The sequence below is a fragment of the Lepidochelys olivacea genome (assembly GCF_965140295.1).
Source record: "Lepidochelys olivacea isolate rLepOli2 genome assembly, chromosome: 1".
Classification (NCBI taxonomy): Eukaryota; Metazoa; Chordata; order Testudines; family Cheloniidae; genus Lepidochelys; species Lepidochelys olivacea.
In genome coordinates, this window is record NC_140411.1 from 312,599,948 (window position 1) to 312,619,541 (window position 19,594).

Here is a 19,594-nt window from a genome sequence, read left to right on the forward strand (position 1 = left end):
TTCTGTCCCATCTAGTGACACCAAGACCAGGGGGTCTGTCGGCATTACACAGACACAATACCAGGAGACTTGAGTGGCACAATTAGGGTTGCCAACTCTCTAATTGCATAAACCCAAACACCCCTGCTCCCACCCCTTCTCTGAGGCCTTGCCCCTACTCACACCATCCCCCCTCCTTCCACACTTGCTCTCCCCCACTCCTCACTCACTTTCACCTGGCTGGGGCAAAGGGTTGGGGTGCGGGAAGGGGGTATGGGCTCTGGGCTGGGGGGTGGGGCCATGGGGTTCGGAGTGTGGGAGGGGGCTTTGGGCTGAGCCTGGGGCAGGTGGTTGCGGTGCAGGAGGGGTGCAGGTTGTGGGCTGTGGGAGGGAGTTTGGTTGGGTGTGGGATCTCAGGGCTAGGGCAGTGGGTTGGGTGTGGGAAGAGGTGAGGGGTGCAGGCTCTGGGAGAGAGTTTGGGTTTGGGAGAGGCTGGGGCAGGGAGCTGGGTTGTGGGAGAGGGTGAGGGGTGCGGGGTGCGTGCTCTGGCCAGGCGGCGCTTACCTCAGGCGGATCCCAGAAGCGACTGGCATGTCTACTCCTAGGCTCAGAGATGGCCAGGGGGCTCTGTGCACTGCCCCTGCCTGCAGGCACTGTCCCTGAAGCTCCCATTGGCCATGGTGCCTGGCCAATGGGAGTTGTGGAGTCAGCGCTCAGGGAGGTGGCAGCATGCAGGGACCCCCTGGCTGCCCCTGCACCTAGGAGCCAGAGGGACATGCCAGTCGCTTCCAGAAGCTGCGTGAAGCCACGGCAGGTAAGGAGCTCGCCAGCCCCGCTGTGCCACTGACTGGACTTTTAATGGCCTATTAAAATCTCCCAGATTGGTTGGAGTAGCCACCAGGAGATCAGTCCCGATTCCAGGAGACTCCTGGCCAGCCTGGGAGGGTTGGGAGCCCTAGGCAAAATACATAGTTAAAATGAACAGTTTAATAGGCTGAAAATCCAAACCGTTCAGTAAACGCTTACAAATAACAAACACAGAGGCTGAAAACAGGATGAGTCTGCAAAGAGATAATGGGAGATGAATTCATAATTAATATTATTCAGTGAGTAATTCAAGCAGTTCAGGTCCCCAGTGCTGTATGGTACATAAGCACATGCATTACTTTAAACATGTTTGTAGTCCCACTGAAGTCAGCACATGCTTAAGTACCTTCCTGAATCAGGGCCCTAATAGGGACGACAACTGTGAATACTGTGTTTTCCTCTTCCAGCATCTGTATGTAGACTTATCATCAATTGCCCAACAGGTGTGTTTTTGACAGTCTTTGCAAATGATTAAAATAGTCATTTCAGAACATTCAGTATTATATTGTATTGATGTTATCTTTCTGTTAAATGACAAAGGTGCGAGTAATTGCCTTGCCAGGAAAGGAGGAATTAGACAGCTGAGTGACTTCTCTAACTTTAAATATTTTGAGAAAGATAATACAGTTGGAATTAAATTGTGTCCTAGTCACCATGGATAGGTTTCAATGGGAGAACTTGCTACATCTGGATGCTGAAAGCTCACATTTTAATCTCCCATATTAACCTGATAAATTGTGTATTAGAATTCAGAACACAGGCAGTCAAGGATGTGCTATTGCTTTAAGTCATAAAACTGTCATGGAGAGAATTTCTTTATATACTGACCTACTTTTACATCCCGTTACCCACAAGCTTCACTTACTTTTAGCATACTAATAATTTAAACTAAATTCCACTGCATACGTAGCTGAACAAATTGGATAAACACACACCTAAAGCTAGCTTCTGCTCAACTTCTGTGGACTGATAGCCTTCTCCTGGAAGTAATAAAAGAAAAGAAATATCTCACTAAATGTACTCGTGTTCAGTTGCAGTGATTACTGTATTTCACAGAGGACCCAAATTAGTAATTCAAAGAACATCCTACAGTGGCAGTGAAGGCCAAAACTTTCATGGTTAACTGGAAAAAGAGGTTTGCAATGAAACCTGAGTGGTAACCATTTATGCACAGAAGTGCAGCTTTTTCTTCCCCTTATTTTGGATGAACAGGAAAGACACTATCTATATTCTGTTCACTTTCCTAACCAAAGCACTGAGCAGTGTTGTGGAAAGCTCCTCTACCTTCCTTCCTTTTTACATTTCTTTTTAGTGAAGTCATGTTTATTTTAAAAAAGTCCACACAAAACAACCCCTCCCCACAAAGCCCCAACAATGTCCTCCAAAAAATCAACCCTCTAGCTCCCCATCAAAACGCAAAACAACATGGGCTGACTGCCACTGGGGTCTAAGTTTGCTATTTAACCACTGAACTTCTGCAAATCAGGCCGTCTTACACTGAAGAGGGATTACCAGCAAGGGAATTTTCCCTTCCATGGTACTAATTCCCATTCAGAACAGTAACACTTTCTTACTTGACTGCAGGACATTTAGGACTAGATTTTGAAACCTTTGGTCATGCTGAGAAGCACCTTTCTCTGAGTAATCTCATTGATTTTAAAAGGATTACTCATAGAGTAAGGTACTACCCAACTTGAGGAACAGTATAAATCTGAGTGATCACAGCTTTCATTTGCTATTGATCTGGGAAGGATTCAAACAGCTGACCAGCTCCATGCCCTGATAATTACCATTTGTCTGAGATAGCCAGTCCCGTTTCATATTCCCATTAAAATATTGATTACTTTCTAGAGCTGTAGTAGTCAAGAGAATTTCCCAATTCATCACAGCAAGAACTGCTGGAGATGCCAATTGTGGATCCAAAGCCCATGAAGTCTTTAGGAAATCTTTAAGGGAAGGTCCATAGGGAGGATGAGGAAGTGTATGGTTAAGGCACTGGACTGGGACTCAGGAGACCTAGATTGAATTCCTGGCTCTGCCCCATATTTTTCTGTGTGACTTTGGGCAAGTCACTTAAACTAATGCCCTGCCCTTTCAAGCTTCACTGCATGGGTTCAACCCTGTATTTGTGTATTAGCATAACTGATTTCTTAAGCCCTCAGCGATGCAACCTGTGCACAGTGAGCTGCATGGTCTTGGCCTTATTAGCTACCCTGGATCCTGGCAAACTTTCACTGAAATTGAGCAGCTTAAGCATTGGGTTTAGCTCATTAAACTTGCTGCAGTAAAGTGCAGGACATAATGGACCTTAATCTCTACTGATGTGGACCTGGTGTAGTCACCTAACCTATGTAAAGTGGGTGGGGGGAACCTAGTCAGGCAGAATGGTAGCAGTTCCACTCACTTTGCACAGGGGCAAATGGCAATGTGAGATGTAAAACCATGGAGAATTAAGAGAAGCTGAAAAAATAAATAGAAAAGAGGTAGGATGAATAATGTAGGGTGGAAATTGAAACAGAATGGAGAATAGCAGGAACATTAGTGTCACATTTCAGGAGTTGCTTAGCATGCATCTGTGGAGATGGTGGTTTAATTTATATTTTTTAACTAGTTGGGTTAGAACATTTTTGGGATTAACCAAAAAGACCCAACAGGCAATAAGTTCCCAGTGTGCAATGATGTTCATCAGGGTAGCAATGGTGATAGCTCTTGCAGTGCTAGTAAATTACCTCATTTCCTAAGTAGAAATGGCCAAAAGGAATGACAGCTGTGTCCAATCAAATCAAATATTCAGTGGCTCAAATGTGGACATGTTGTTTCATATGAAGAAGAGTCTGGTCTTGTTACTATAACAACTTTGCAAACCTCATCAGAAGCCTTGAAAGCTCCTAAACCACCATTCTTTTTAGCTCAGACAAACTCCGTTGACATAATTTGTTTTACTCTGTTGTGTGCTTTCTTTTACAATTTTACATATCATGTTTACAGTTCCAGTGACATACTTGACACTTCTTGCTCACCCTGGACAATTTCAGCCTTTAACTGAAATCAAGATTTAACACAGCTCAATAACCTAATTGGTCATAGGTAGAGACAAGATATTTACAAAATTTGTCATCTAAAATTTGGCTCACAATATTATGATGATTGGAAATTTTGTCTTGCAGCTACATCCTTAGTAGATATCCAGACATTAAAATATTCTATAGTAGGAATCTCTTCATGTCAGCAGTGCTGTGTTAGCTATTGATTATTTAAAGTGGGGTTCAACATTAATACATAGATACATAGCACAAATCCCTAGCAATGTTTAATGAATATATTATATTGCTGAATCTTCTAACTTGGGCAGGCTTTTTTCTCCTCAGGACCTGAAATAGTTCAGATAGGGAAGTAACTGATGGGACTCTAACATTTTAGTATTATACTTGTAGTATTATCTACAGGGCTGTCAGTTGCTCCCTTTTAACACTAGAGGGAGGTGTGTGTAAAGGCACTAGAGAGTATACTGCTTGTACTTGGTATATAATGTGTTTAACAAAGGAAATTACTTTTAAAAGTAAATGAGAATTTTGAAACAAAGGTGAGAAGCAACATAGTTTAGTGCAGAGGTGGGCAAATATTTTAGCCCAAGGGCCACATCTGGGTATGGAAATTGTATGGGGGGCCATGAATGCTTATGAAATTAGGGCTTGGGGCGCGGGGGGCAAGGGCTCTGTCTGAGGGTGTGGGCACTAGCTGGGATGAGGGATTGCGGGTGCAGTAGAATGCTCCAGGCTGGGACTGAGGGGTTCGGAGGGCAGGAGGGGGATCAGGGCTGGGGCAGGGGGTTGGGTCATGGAAGAGGGTCAGAGGTGCTCCGGACGGCGCTTACTTCAAGCGGCACCCAGAAGCAGTAGCATGTTCCCCCTCTGGCTCCTATATGGAGGCGCGGCCAGGCAGTTCTGTGCACTGCCCTGGCTGCAGGTGCCACCCCTGCAGCTCCCATTGGCCACGGTTCCTGCCCATGGGAGCTGCAGGGGCAGCCCTTGGGGTGGGGGCAGTGTGCGGAGCCTCCTGGCTGTCCCTATGCATAGGAGCCAGAGAAGGGATATGCTGCTGTTTCCAGGAGCTGCGTGAAGCAGGGCAAACCCCTGACACGCTCCCCTGGCTGGAGTGGGCAAGCCCCGGACCCTGCTCCCCGGCGGGAGCTCAAGGGCCAGAGTAAAATGTCTGGAGGACCATAGTTTGCCCACCCCTGGTTTAGCGCATAGGATGCTGGAGTGGGAGTTTGGCAACGTGGATTCTAGTCTCTGGTCTGCCACTGACTTTGTGTGATTTTGGGCAAGTTGTTTTACATTTCTGTTTTATCTCCCACCCTTGGTCTAGCTTGTCTGTTCGGGGGCGGGGGAGGGGGGGGCAAGGATTGTACAGTGCCTAGCACAAGGGGTTCTGATTTCATCTGGGGTGTCTAGGTACAACTCTAAAACGAATAAGAAATAATGTTTTAAAATGAAAGAAATAGATACACTTGGTGTATGTAGCCTAGGTCTGGAGTTATTGTCTTAGACACAAATATGACAGTAAATCCATCCAGTCAGCCTTAGAACCTTTTCAGCAGCATTACTTACCTCATTCATTTCATATTACATTTTTAGAGTGGGACCCGAGTGCAACCACTTTGGGAAGGGGAAAAAATACAGACAACATTTTTGAAAAATCTAGAATTAAAAACAAAACCTATTGAAGACATAGAATACTGTAGGGGTACATCAGTGGCATGTGTGATGGATTAGATGCACAACTCCTGCTAGCAATAATTAGAGGTGAGCATTTAATTTCCTGTGCTGAAACTTTAGCCTGTAAGTGCTATTCTTCACCATTTTTTTTGGCAGCTTATGTGCTAGGAGGCATACATAAGAAAGTGTCCCTTTTCTCCATCTCCCCCTTCACCAGGCTTTTTATGCTGACAGTGTCTGGCTTGATCCAATGCCCATTGAAATCAGTGGATGGGCTCCTATTGACTTCAGTGAGCACTTGATGGAGACTTTAATGAGCGGGTTAATGTATACACAATCATCCCACTCCAGTGTTCCAGTTTCAGATAAGGCAGAGGAACAAAATGAGACCAGAAAACATTCTGGAAAAGGAACCGTATTCAGAGAGCTAAGATGAACTGAGATAATTATTTTCTTCCACCTCTCAAGACACGAAGATCATCCATTTCTCCAAATTGCAATGGACAAATAGTTAGCAGTATCCCAGGGGAAATCACACATGGGAGTGCCATCAGAGCTGATCAACAGATACAGAATAGGGGATAAGTGGTGAGGTTGTGGCACAGCAGGGAAAGACCTCACTGTTTATAACAGATGATAAATTGAATGAGTCATCAATGTGGTGCTGTTCCAGAAAAAAGCAAATGACCTGTTGGGTTATATAGCAGATAACAGTACTATGTGTAAAACAACAAAGGTAATAATCCCACTCTATTTGGGACCTCAGCTGAAGAACTGTATTTACTTTGGGACAGTGATACTCAGACCTCAGCCATTCAGGAGCCAAATTAGCGATCAACTTTACCCAAAAGAGCCACAGTAGCGTGAATTCATTGTTTCATTTACTAGAGTACTATATCATTATAATGCAATTCTCACAGCAAATAAGTTAATAACTTAGTGCAAGTTGACAACTTAATTGGATAATAACATAGTAAAAGCATCCTGACTGGTTAATAATTAAATCACATGGTGTTTTAATAACATGTGCTGCAAAGAGCCGCAGGAGACACATTAAAGAGCCTCTTGTGGCTTGTAAGCCTCAGTTTGAGTATCACTGCTCTGGGGCCTCGCATATCAAAAAAGCCAAAATAGGGTGAGCTCGGGAAAGCAATAAAAACAAACCTCTGCAACAGGGTGGGGGTGTTACACTGGCCCTTTAAGAGAATCTATAGGTCAGGCAGGGCTCAGTCTACATCTATAGTTCTTTGACAACACACCCCTACTTCAGATCTTGGCTTGTTCTTGGTCACTCTCAAACTGAGTATAAAAGAGTTTATGTAGTCCTGCAATCACCTGATTATTTATATATAATATATATATTCCCTGCACTACTGTCCCACACGTCCATCTAGACTACATCCCCCAGAATGCCCTTGTTTTGGGCAGCACTGGACTGGGGCCCATGCCTGAAAAATGGGTCTCTGAAGAGAGCCATATACACCTTGTTACACTGTCCTTACTTTTTTTTCCTCCAATAAAGCCCTGTTGTACTGGAACTATCATCTCATTTAATAGTATTTATCAGAGTTAGATTGAATGTGCTTAAGAGCAATGACCTTCTTTAAGTGGATTTTGTACAGCACTGAGAACACTTACAGCATAATGACAATAAAATAATTTGGAAAATAAGATGCTAAGCCATTTGTCACCCTGGAGAAAAGACCACTGATGGGAAGGTGCGACTTAAGAAGACAGGGAGTGGTTAATTTTCAGCCTACTTGACTCCCTTTTTCCATCCTAGTTAATAGTTTTTCTGTCTTTAGTTGTCTGCTGGCTCCAGGACCAAGGGGCTTTGATCTGGGACTCCCTTGGAATTTTCATAGGGAATAGCTGAGTAGTAAAAATATCAGGAGTAAATATTATTTATTGGAGCAGAGCTTCATTTGATTTCCATCAGGAAAGCTGTGTGGGTGATAATTCCAGCTATTAAATGTTGAGACACAAAACTAAAATCCATTCTCACAAAATTTGTTTTTAATACTCCATTTAGGGCAGCAGATATTTTTACATCTCCAGTCTAAAGGCTGACAAGTTTAGCTTCTCATGAATTATTATTTATCCAGAAACTGTCAAATGCTAGAATAACTATTTTCCTTTCTTTAAGCTCCAAAGGCTTCCAGGTGCCATAGCAAGCTTTGATATCGAGCCACAATATTAGCCAAATAAGGCATTGTGCACAAATAACTAGCTGATAAATCTGGAGTGGAAAATTCTAAGAAACCATGCCCTGTCTGTTCCACATATCCAGAACTAAAATGCAGCCCTGTGTCCTGGTTTCTGTGTGAAGGGCAAGAGACCTAGTAAGAGCTGCAGGCAAGTGCCTGCTGCAGCTTGTAGCACTTGCTCTTGTAGAGAGAGCCATATACATTGGCTTTTCCCCCTGCAGCTACAAGCTGCTCCTGAGATCTCATAACTGTCTCTGTCCCCTTCTTGCAGGCCCCACTGAGCCTTCTGTTCGGAGTAGCTTTCACCAGCTCAAGGTTCTTTCTCCAACCCTGTACGTGGACTTTTTCCTCAGCTTAGCTACTCCAGCCAGCAGCTTCAGCTAGATCTGCTGGGGAATACAGCTGGGAAGTGGAGGCTGCCTGCGGGAGCTGTATAGGGGAAGAGAGGCTGGCTGAGGGTAGAGCTAAGCCCACTTCCTAAGATCACCTTCCCAGTTAGTCTCTGCTCCCCAGCTGTACACAGCCATCCTGATATTTGAAACTGGGTAGCCCTGATTCCTCCTGGATCTTCCAGCTTGCCCCTCCTAGAGCTTTACCTGTGCTTCTCCACTGTTAATGACCTCTGTCCCCAAGAGTAGCATGACTCCCACAGTCTCAGGCATTTAACAGTGTAGTCCAGTTGTCTTCAACCTTTTTTTTCCATTTGCAAACTACTAAATTTTTTAATGCAGGTGCAGATCCCTTTGGAAACCTTAGACATAGCCTGCAGAACCCTAGGGGTCCACGGACCACAGGTTGAATGCCACTGGTTTGGTCTCTTAGCGAGTCTGTTGCAACCTGGCCTGGTGCAGTGGTGGCTAAGCAGTATGTCTCCCAACAGAATCCTGTACTCCTCTCAATATGTTCCACTAGAGTTCCATACCCTTGGTCAAACCTCTATGCCCCATTGCACCATAAACAAACAACCCTAATTCCTACCTGACAGATTAAAAATCTGTAGTGTTTTATTAAATATCTTAAATAACAATCTGAGGTCAGAGTGAATGGGGAGACTGTTGTGATTTCAGAAGAATCTGGATGTGTTGATTGTTAGCGACTATGCTGGAACGGAAAAGTGTGTTTCAGACATATACATTTTGGGCACTCTGAAGTCTGGGTGCTAAGGCACATGAATTGAGTTTGGCCTGGATGTTCATGATGTTCTTACTAGAGTGGGTTGGCAATTTTTCAGTGAAATGTTTTTCCATCAGAAAATAGATTCAAGGAGTCTGCATTAAAGTGGAATCTGATGCTTCCTGAGGCACCCAAGATTGTGGGGCACCCAGGGTTGTGGGGCACCTCACTGCTGCCTGCCCTTCGCATGAGGAAGCCTTGTCTGTGCCTGCCATGGGCCAGTCCCCCCCCCCCACCAGCCTCTGGCAACACAAGCACTGCCTTCCAGGACTCTGCAGGCTCCGCTCCATCGGTTTCAGCTAATGACAGGAACACTAACATCTGAGCATCACCCTGGAGCGTCCAGCCCATTTTCCACAGGACACTCACAGAATTCACAGATCGACTACTCTGAAAGGAATTGTACACACTATCTTATCCACCACTCGGTCCAACACACAGCACTTAGCTCCTTCACGAGAGGTTTTCAAAAAGAGGCTGGGTAGTCATCAGTCTTGGATGGTTGAGACGCAACAAATTTTACATCTTGGCAGGGGTTAGACTAGATGACCCTTGCAGTCCCTTCTAACCCAATGGTTCTATGATTCTATATATGTTTTAGTAAAAACAAGAAGTTTATTTAACAAAGAACAGAGATTTGAGAAGCAGCAAGTAGAATCAATGGAAACAAAAGGTTGCATACAAAATAAAATTGTAACTTGCTGTCTCGAGCCTAACCTTAACTAATGAGACATTTCAGTCTCATAAATTCCTCTCCCAGAGTCAAACAGCCAGACTGGCTGTAATCCATCATTCATAAGACAAGCCAGCTTGTCCCACAGTGAGGGAGAACTGGGTGTACCTCTCCACCCCCACATATCATTCGTATGATCCATTGTCTTGCAAAAAGGGCAACCATGCTGCTTGTTTTTTTCCTACCGAGAATCTCCCCTGGTGACTTTGCTATCACTTGATTAGCAGACAAAGAAAAAAAAGTCTCCTGCCTAAAATAAACGTGTTTACCTTCTGGTGGCGAGCCCCAAGTCACAGACCTTAAGAACATAATTTTCAGCATACATACACATAACTCCTTATGTATTATCCATACGTATGTTTTGCAATGATTATGAGGACTTGTGTGACAAGTTCTCAGTAGAGTCCTTACACGACACACTTTGGTAAACTAGTACATAGATGCCAGACCCAGGAGTTCCCTGTAACCCTTATGCACCCCTGTGCCTTCTGCCCCTGGGCACCAAGAGGGCACTGGGTCACAGAAATGTATCAGTTTTGACAAAACTTTTATTGGAAAGGTTACTCAGATTCAGGATGGTGTTGCGAGAGGGCCCAGAATAGCCATGAACTCACGTGATGAGGCACTCACCTAATCTGAATCAGGCAGAGTAGACACTCGAACCTGGGTTTCTCGTATCCTAGGGAAGTCAGTCTCTCTCTGGCCTGATGAATATTTAATTTTTTTATACAAAATGGAACTGCTCCAATGGGAGAGTGCAAGAGACTGAGTCTATAGCCTCGTGAGTTAGGATGCAGGAGACCCGTGTTTATTTCTTTGCTGTGAATCAGGCCAAGCAGGGACTTTGTGAAACAAAATTCTTATCTTCTGGCTCTCCCTAGTCATTAACTTGGTATTTTCCAAGAGTTTAAGTGACTATATTGATAGGAAATGCACATGAACAGCCACTTTGTTGGAAACTAAGAGCATGGGGGATGAAATAGAGCAAGGGAAAACTCGTCTGGATATGTTTCCTAATCGTGAGGCCTAAGAGCATGGCAAAGACAATGGCAGAGGCTTCATCATTGAAGTAATTCATAATTAAGCTGCTTAAAGCATAAAAAAATACACTATAGGGGGACTATTCTGCATTGGAAGGGCACAGACTAAAGACCGAAAATTCATCCTCTAATCTCTATGATGATTTAAAAAGGAATCAGAGGCAATATAATCTTCTGCTGGTTCTGGCTCTTCCAAATTATCCCAGATTCCCATACAATAGTAGTTATGCAGATTTATGCCGCAGCATTGAATGTTTCTGTGTTCAAAATGTTCTGTTGCATGATGTGGGGGTTGTAATGGTTACATGATGATTTCATAAAACAGAATATCTTCCTTGAACAAGGGGGAGTTATTTCATCATGGAAATAGTCCAAGGATTTTTTGTTCTAGTGTCAGGAAAAACCCTTTAATACTGTGAGATCTAAGAAACTGGTTTTAGCTGGACTTCTGGCAAAAACATTTCACTTCCTGCCTTTTCCTCCATCTATGATCCAGTTGGAGGAAACTGGCAGAAGGACCAAAAGGTTCCAGTCAGAAGGACCCTCGTTAGCTAGTGCTAAACATGTCAGATTTTTCAGGTAAATCTTTACATCTACCCCACTTTGGGGAATGAGATTGATGTGGGAGACAGCAAGAGTAACGTGCTCATGGCAAGTGTACCACACCCCTCTTCACGCTAAAACATCTGTAGTTTATCCCTTCAAGTTAAAACCTGTCTTCCAGCTAACTAGCAAGCAGGCAGGCTCCTTAACTGTCTGCCAGATGTGCAAAGTTGTCACATAAGGGTGCCATAGACAATCCAGCTGTAGAACATACCACATGCTGTTTGCTTGACTTAGGATGTGTCAGGAAGAGGATTCCATAGAGACAAAGTGAAAATCAATAGTACAAAGTGCACAGCACGCTGATAGACGTTTGGTTTTTTATTGTCCCCCTTTCTTCCCTATGCTATTCTTGGGTTTTTCTCTCTCTCGTATGCTGTGGTGATTGGAAGTTGTGCTGAATTCTAATGAAACATTTCTATCTAGCAGCAGGGCTTTTTCAGAATTAATGTTTTCAAGAACTAATTTCCCATGTCACACATTTTGGGTACCAAGCAGATGTAGATTACAAAACTAGGTATTTTTTTAAAATAAATATAAATAAGGAGTTTTAGATTTACTGTAGTATGCTTGCACATTTTTCATTATGGCAAAATAACTGATGGATTTAAAGACTGAGGAGAAATTGGCAAACTACTAAGTTTCTTGTTTTAAATATTCAGATATGTTTAAGAAAAAGAAGAGTAGTACATTAAAAAAGTACACCCTAAAAGTGCTTAATTTGTGTCAGGGATTGCCACCTCTAGGCTTGGTAGTTCATAGCCCCGGCACCGCTGGACTTACTGTAGCAATCATGAATGTAAAAAAAATTGCTCGACCCCAGCTCCTATTTGATTGAGCCCCAGCACTGCAGCTATATCCAAAACTGTGATACATCTTGATATAAATATTATAACCAGTCATCATTAAAAAGTAGTATTAGGAAATTTTTCATTAGTAAATTCAGATTGCAATACATTCTTGCACTGTGTGTGAGGCTGGCCTGACATTTGTTTTGGTTTTTCAAAACCTCCTTGGTTGGATCTGTTGTTCAGTTTAACCAAATCACCAAAACTTGTTTGAAGAACAGCTTCAGAAAAATACTTTAGCTTTGAGCCTTATCTACAATGATAGAAACACTGTTTGATTTTTCAAAACTAGAAGTCAGGATCTGGGCTTCCAGATTTCATTTTATCTCTATCATCAAAACTTGTCAGAGGGGGTTCTTGTTCTGGCTCATTTCTAGTCTCGAGTATGTCTAAGTTTATTCACTTGTTTTGTACTTTTTTAAATCTAAATGATGGATGGTAGTGGGAAACAAAGGGACTGAAAGTCCTGAGAAGATATTGTGGAGAGTAAGATAGAAAAGATAAATCATAAAAGTAGATGAGAGGGGATCAGAGAGCAGGAGGGTGAAGTGAGAGGAGATGTAAGAAAAGAAAAAGAGAGGAGAGAGAATGACTGGAAAAAACAAAAGTGAAATGTAGAGATAGTAAAAAGGGTAAAAATAAACCTAGTTCTGAGGCCATATTAAGAAAAATGAATGCTGGTTCTAAGACAACAGGAGAAGAGGGAATCTTTAGGAGAACAAGAGAAGGATGAAAATATTAATCATGACGACAGTTTGAACTGATTCAGATTTGCATTGAAAAGCAATAATTTTCTACAGGTTAAGTTGCTTCATTTTCTCTCATGTTATTTCTTTCTGAGCCTCCCTGCCTCTCTCTAGGAGAATTAGGACAGCTGAGTGTCAAGAATCCATGAGAAGTTACAGGAAGAACTCTGAAGTTACAGCTGGGAAAGATATAAATGAAAAACTATATGCCAGCACAGTATGTTAGGGGTGGGCAAACTATGGTCAGGGGCCTGCATCCAGCCCTCCAGCTCCCGTTGGGCAGCGGGATCCAGGGCTTGCTTCACTCTGTCGCTCCAGCTGGGGAGCAGAATTGGGGGCTTGCCCCAGTCCGCGCAGCTCCAGAAAGCAGTGGCATGTCCCCATTCTGGCTCCTATGAGTAGGGGCAGCCAAGGGGCTCCACACACTGCCCCCACCCCAAGCACCGCCCCTGCAGCTTTCATTGGCTGGGAACATCAGCCAATTGGAGCTGCGGGGGCAGTGCCTGCAGACAGGACAGCACGCAGAGTTGCCTGGCTGCACCTCTGTGTAGGAGGAGCCGGAAGGGGGACACGCTGCTGCTTCTGGGAACTACTTGAGGTAAGCGCTGCCCGGATCCTGCACCCCAACTCTGATCCCCCCCACCCTCCAAATCCTTGGTCCCATCCCGAAGCACCCTCCTGCACCCCTTACCCCTCATCCCCAGCCAGAGCTCTCACCTCCACCCACACCTCAACATCCTGCCCCAGCCCAGAGCCCCCTCCTGCACCCTGAACTTCTCATTTCTGGCCCCACCCAAGAACCCGCATCCCCAGCTGGAGCCCTCACCTCCTCCTGCACCCCAACCCCCAATTTAATTCATGGCCCGCCATACAATTTCCATACCCAGATGTGACCCTCAGGCCAAAAAGTTTGCCCACCCCTGGTATATGTGATAGCCTCAACAAAGGAATGTTTTGTTAATTCAGAAAGAAAAGCATACACGATGTTTTTCTGCACATTTATCCCTTCTTTATTTTTTTTTCTATTCTATTAGCCATGAGAAATGAACCACAATAACTAACTTTTGCTGTAGGTAGGTTTTAAAGCAAATATCATATACAAAGGAAGAGTAGTACTGACAAAGACTGAATCTTGGTTCATGCCCACACTGACTTTAGTACTTCAAAGATCTACAAAATCTTTACTAGGCCTTTTCAGTGGCCTCTCTGTCAAAGTATTCTCTATGGTGAGAGAAAATTAAAATATGTCAGTGAGATGCCTAATCCAAATTGACCTTTGATCTATTTCAGTCTCAAGGCAGATTTGGGCTCTTATAAAGAACTGACTTAATTGCATGCCATTTAAACGATGACAAAGAGGGAATTCACTTACATAAACAGAATTCAGTAGCTCATATCTTCATACTAGGTGTGAGCCATCAAATATATAAAGAGTTTTATGACATTTAGAATAGCTTTTCTAGTATTGTCACATGTTCTGTGGAGTTGCAGATGGCATATGATTACTTGCTTCCTTGCCACACTAGGAATTCTGTTGGATGAAATGCATGAAAATGGCTGGATAATGAAGCTTTTTTTAAAAAAAGACCTTATGGTGAGTTTGAATAGATTTAATTAATGCAAACACCATGCCTAAATATGTAGCAATCGCCCAGTTAATAGATTGTTGCATCATAGACCTACAGAGCTCTATTCTGATTCAGTCGTACGTAGCAGATCATTTGAATTTAATGGATTTTTTCCATACCAGGTTGCTAATGCACACACTACACACAAACAAAAGTGAATATCTGAAATACTTAACTACAGTAGTGATCAGTACAGTCCACGTGGCTTGGCTGTGTATTGCAAGCCATGCAATACTGCAATGGTGAGTCTCACAAATCTGAATGACCTCATAGACTGAAAATCTTAGTCCTTGATCCTGGAAAGGCTTATGCAAATACAAAATTTCAAGTTTCTGACTGGGCCCATTGAACTGAGGCTTAAAGTTAAGCACATGTGTAAGTCTTTGCAGGACTAGGGCTTTAGAAAGTATGTGGCAACAAAATCAGCTTCCATGCAGGTAACTGCACTAGAGAGAGCTAGTTGGGCCAGACTGTTCTCTTGTTTACACCAGACTTACACCAGGATAACTTCATTGACTTCTATGGAGGTACTCCTGAGTTGTATCAATGTGACAGAGCAGAATCAGGCCTATGATTTCACACCGAGAACTGCTTCAAAAGGGTTTGCATATGCTTGCCCAGTGAAGTTCAGTCTTCTAATCTTTCTACTCATGGTACCATTACATGCACATGAGTAATTGGGTGTAACCTGCCTTTCAGTGCTGGCTTAGTACCTGTATGATGTGCCAGTAGGAGAGGGACACCTCACAGTCTTTGGATGGTTACCAAGTGTCTGTTGCCTGTGTTCCTTTAGCAGACTAGGAGGAGAGGGGCACCTACCAGCAGCACTGCTAGAGGATAAAGCTACTTGGCAGTTCCTTCAGTGAGACAAAGGGTTAACTCCACTAAGGCCATGGCTACCATACATGAACTCAAAAATAATTCAGACTCACACAAACAGTGTAAAAACGATAACTATTAACTTTATAGAAACATTTGGTTAAATAAAAAAACAAAAATATTAAAAGTTTAAAATGATGGAGATATCAACAATCCTCTTCTATTACTAAAAGCTATGCTGACAAAGCACACTAGGTCACGTGACTACATACTCCCCAATATTCCTAACCAAAAGTGTCTCCGCCTTCAGTTCTGCCTGTCCCCCACATCCTGAGTACCCAGATGATGCCCGTGGAGACACGTTGCAGGATTGTAAGGAGATGCTGTTAGAAACACACTTTATTATAACTGGAACTGGCAGTGCACGTCTTAATGATCCAGGCAGATGAAAGTCCTTGTGCAGATACAGTGTGCCTTAATAATGCAACATTAACCCTAACTGCTTACCTATAATACAGGGTACTGACTCAGGTTCCTTTTCTGGCTGATCAATCTGGAGCCTGACACCGGTAAGCAGGTCTTCCTTGGTGATTGCCGGATGGGCACTAAACCGTCCACTCCCTTCTGAAATGATTCTGCAGTCTTTAAAGATTGAAGCTGATGGGTTCAGATGCAAGCAGGTCTGGTCTCTGGATGCAAAGTCCAGAATCCGGTGTAGGCTGGCTGCAAGGAAAGCAGGTTGCAGGTAGTGTCAGAAGAAATGGGTTGTCTCCTCCTCTTGCTAGCAGGCAGGTTGCAGGAGAAACAGCTTGTCCCCTCCTAAGGCTATTTGGCAGGCTGAAAGGAAAGACGGGCCTGGAAGTGCAGCAGTAAGGCCAGGTTCAGGGCCTAAAAGTGCTGTGTGGGCAAGTTGTTGGGAGACGTTCTCTCTTCTCTGCATCCCTGCCTATCTTCACAGTGTGAAGGAAAGCAGGGATATTCAGAGTCTTCCCTCCTGCCTTCTTGGGCAGTCGGAGCTCCATGGGGGCCCACAAAGTCTGTCTCTTCTCTTGGGACACAGCCCCCTTGCTAAACGGGGTGAGGGCCTAATAGGCAATGGACACTCTAGTTTGAATTTGAAATTTGAAGCTATTTCCAGCCCTCCCTTCCACAGCAAATCTAGCACTGATTCTCTGTCCCACACAGAACAGTTGGGGTAAAAAAACTGCTCATGAAAAACCAAGCTTATATCAAACACATACAAAACTATGGTCAAGTCCTATTCACCTTACTCATATTGGAAGTCTTGCTGATCTAGTGGTCTTTCACAACAGAGTAGAGCAATTGAGAATTTAACCCTAAAGCAAAATATAAAACTGGGGGGAAGGGGGGAATCAGTTTATATCACTAGTGGAAAAACTCAATCCAATCCATTTCTCTTCCTCAAAAAAAGAAAATTAAGAAAAATGAGCACTAAAAAAACATTATGCACAATAATAGCTCCAGGGGAACAGTGATTGATTGCCTGCTCGGTGATTAAAATCACGTAATAACCATTCAGTCACCACCAATATAATTGAGATTTTACCAACTGCACAATAAAAACCTTATAAATGGGGAAAATGGGACACTGTGCAGGGCTGGCTGAAGCTGCCTGGCATTGTTGCTTGCCTGAGCCCCCCTGCCTCCCACATGGGGTCCCCTGAGTCGCCTGGGGCTGATTGGGCTAGCCCCAGCACCTGCCATCACCACTCACCCCTCTGAACATTCCCTCCACGCCGCTCTCGGGGGGCACACCCCACTTTTTTGGCAAAACTGGACATTTGTCCTGTTTGTTCTTGCCAGCTGATCATCAGGGCTTTAAAAAGGGGACTGTCCCAGCCAAAATGGGATGTTTGATCACCCTATTTCTAAAGTGTTTGGACAACACCTGTGTGTGCTTAGAATCTTTTTACCCTAAAATGCATGTAATAGGAATAGGGTAACCAGATGTCCCAATTTTGTAGGGACAGTCCCGATATTTGGGGCTGTGTCTTATATAGGCGCCTTTTATCCCTCCCCCGGCCCGATTTTTCACCCTTGCTGTCTGGTCACCCTAACTAGGAAGGGCAGCTCACCTAACATGATAGCACTGAGAATTCAAAACTCAAACATCAACTCCTTCAAACCTCAAATAAAAAAAATGAATTCCCCCCCAAGAAGAAATGTCATGTTTACCCTTTCTGGAACTTGGTGTTTGTAAATTGTTAGTTTGTGCATTTATACTGAATGAATTGTGTGTGTATAATGAACTATTCCCACAGAATAATTGAGTGTGCTCCAGTCCAGGGCTATGGGGTGGAGTCAGGCTTTTGCGGTAATTACTACTACTGTCTGTTCTGGGCCAGGCCACGCCACACACCGGAACTGAGGGCCAGCATCTTGTCTCTTGTGTTCTATTAATGCCCCCTTTGCTGGCACCCAGGGAGTACACAGGGGGAAGTCCCCTTAACTGAATGCAAAGAGGATAAAAACCAGACCAGGGGAAAGGAGTAGATTGGGACAAGGAGTCTGATCAGACTGTAATCGGAGGGGATGGTAGGAAGAGAGACTGTGACTGAGTTGTGGGAGGGGAGGGATGAGACTGGGATCCAGTGAGGGAAATGGGGGAAGAATCATAGAACATCAGGGTTGGAAGGGACCTCAGGATGTCATCTAGTCCAACCCCCTGCTCAAAGCAGGACCAATCCCCAACTAAATCATCCCAGCCAGGGCTTTGTCAAGCCTGACCTTAAAAATATCTAAGGAAGGAGATTCCACCACCTCCCTAGGTAACACATTCCAGTGTTTCACCACCCTCCTAGTGAAAAAGTTTTTCCTAATATCCAGGCTAAACCTCCCCCACTGCAACTTGAGACCATTACTCCTTGTTGTGTCATCGCTACCACTGAGAACCAGTCTAGATCCATCCTCTTTGGAACCCCCTTTCAGGTAGTTGAAAGCAGCTATCAAATCCCCCCTCATTCTTCTCTTCCGCAGACTAAACAATCCCAGTTCCCTCAGCCTCTCCTCATAAGTCACATGTTCCAGTCCCCTAATCCTTTTTGTTGCCCTCCACTGGACTCTTTCCAATTTTTCCACATCCTTCTTGTAGTGTGGGGCCAAAACTGGACATAGTACTCCAGATGAGGCCTCACCAATGTCGAATAGAGGGGAATGATCATGTTGCTCGATCTGCTGGCAATGCCCCTACATATACATCCCAAAATGCCATTGGCCTTCTTGGCAACAAGGGCACACTGATATCCAGCTTCTCATCCATTGTAATCCCTAGGTCCTTTTCTGCAGAATTGCTGCCGAGCCATTCGATCCCTAGTCTGTAGCGGTGCATGGGATTCTTCCGTCCTAAGTGCAGGACTCTGCACTTGTCCTTGTTGAACCTCATCAGATTTCTTTTGGTCCAATCCTCTAATTTGTCTAGGTCCCTCTGTATCCTATCCCTACCCTCCAGTGTATCTACCTCTCCTCCCAGTTTAGTGTCATCTGCAAACTTGCTGAGGGTGCAATCCACACCGTCCTCCAGATCATTTATGAAGATATTGAACAAAACCGGCCCCAGGACCGACCTTTGGGGCACTCCACTTGATACCGGCTGCCAACTAGACATGAAGCCATTGATCACTACCCGTTGAGCCCGACAATCTAGCCAACTTTCTATCCACCTTATAGTCCATTCATCCAGCCCATACTTCTTTAACTTGCTGACAAGAATACTGTGGGAGACAGTGTCAAAAGCTTTGCTAAAGTCAAGGAACAACATGTCCACCACTTTCCCCTCATCCACAGAGCCAGTTATCTCATCATAGAAGGCAATTAGGTTAGACAGGCATGACTTGTCCTTGGTGAATCCATGCTGACTGTTCCTGATCACTTTCCTCTCCTCTAAGAGGTTCAGAATTGATTTCTTGAGGACCTGCTCCATGATTTTTCCAGGGACTGAGGGGAGGCTGACTGGCCTGTAGTTCCCAGGATCCTTCTTCCCTTTTTTAAAGATGGGCACTCCATTAGCCTTTTTCCAGTTGTCCAGGACTTCCCCCGATCACCATGTGTTTTGAGGGTCTGACAGCCAGTTTTTTGGGGGTAGAAACAGAAATTGGATGAGGAGCTGGCAGAGTGGGGAAACTGTGACTAGCTGGACAAATAGACTGGAAACCAGGGTTGGGGGGAGAGAGGAGACAGATCTGTCAAGGTGCTGGGGTGCAAGGAGACTGAGGG

The 19,594-nt window shown here is 44.2% G+C and overlaps 1 long non-coding RNA gene across 1 annotated transcript in view; it reads right to left on the reverse strand.

The window, feature by feature from the left end:
• Positions 1–19,594, reverse strand: part of LOC311514518 — a 41,254-nt gene that overhangs the window by 8,654 nt on the left and 13,006 nt on the right. The window contains exon 2 of the long non-coding RNA XR_014709898.1: positions 15,869–16,084. This is a non-coding gene — a long non-coding RNA (uncharacterized lncRNA). The remainder of the gene's footprint in view (positions 1–15,868; positions 16,085–19,594) is intronic.